Source organism: Amphimedon queenslandica, unplaced genomic scaffold (assembly GCF_000090795.2).
Source record: "Amphimedon queenslandica unplaced genomic scaffold, v1.1 AMPQUscaffold_12941, whole genome shotgun sequence".
Classification (NCBI taxonomy): Eukaryota; Metazoa; Porifera; class Demospongiae; order Haplosclerida; family Niphatidae; genus Amphimedon; species Amphimedon queenslandica.
In genome coordinates, this window is record NW_003546823.1 from 50,690 (window position 1) to 52,007 (window position 1,318).

Here is a 1,318-nt window from a genome sequence, read left to right on the forward strand (position 1 = left end):
ATAGTGCACACTTATTAAATATAGGTAATTTTGCTGTATAAAATTCCCATTGCCAACACAAAGTGTGAGTACCGTATACACTCTCTATAGTGGACACCTCTATTGAATGGTGTAGTGCATATTGATCCTTAAAACCTCCACATAATGAATGCTACTAAAAAACTTTCTTGTCCCAAATTGTCCATTATAGCAAGGTTTCAGTGCAGCTTTACCTTATGCAGCTTGTATGAATACAATTATTGTTGATATGTCAGTGTTACAACCAATCTTAATTGCCAAGAATATAAAAATAGACTCTGAATACATTTCACTACTAACCTGCATTTATATTTAACTATAGTACTAATTACTGCAATTGATTCACAACAAATGTAGATCTATAAAAAACGAGGCTGCAAGCCAGGCTACTTGTAGTGTATTCTGTACTGAGCATGCTTAAGGCTGGCAGGAATTACTGAGGTTTTTTAAAGCAATAAAATTGTATTCTTTAAATAATAACTGAGCAGGAGAGAGAGAGGAGTAAGAAGGACAGAGAGAGAAAGAGAGAGAGAGAGTCACACAAAATCAAATCAGTCACATGGTAGCTAACACTATAATTATAGTGCACACTGCTTGGGTGTAACCAGTCGGGTAACACTAATTTACTCAATTATCTATGTTATTTACTCTATTATCATAAATAGATCTAGCAGTGTAAATTATTTACTCATGCACATAATGATAATGAATAATAATTACAATCAATTAATAATCACCACAAATATTGAATTCACTACACTACTGGTGACTCATGAGTAGTCTAAAATTTCACATTCCTTTCCTTTTGACCAGAATGTTTACCTTCTTTACCTTTCTTCTTTCTTTCATTGTCCTACTGCATGAAGCTAATGCCTCATCAGTTTGTATGGATCACTGTACTACTGGCTATCGTACTCCTTCCCTCTATCACCAGTACTGCTGCTTATCTGCTAATTATGGAAAAACAATCAGATTGAGAGAAAATAATATTATCAAGGTTATTGTCTGTCCAACTGCTGGTCTACCCATGACATTTTGTAATTCATTGGGAATATACAATCCCCTTCTTTATTCTTGTAGCGATGTATTAGAGAACATTCCCAATGCAGGATCAGGCTATTATAACATCAGTCAAAGTAATGGGAGTATTGTTAGTGTGTACTGTGATATGGAGGGTAGTAACTGTGATGGTAATGGTGGCTGGATGAGAATAGGATACATTAACATGACAGAACCTGGTGCTACCTGTCCTCAAGGTCTCTACAGCTACACGTATGGAGGTAAAACGCTATGTGATAAA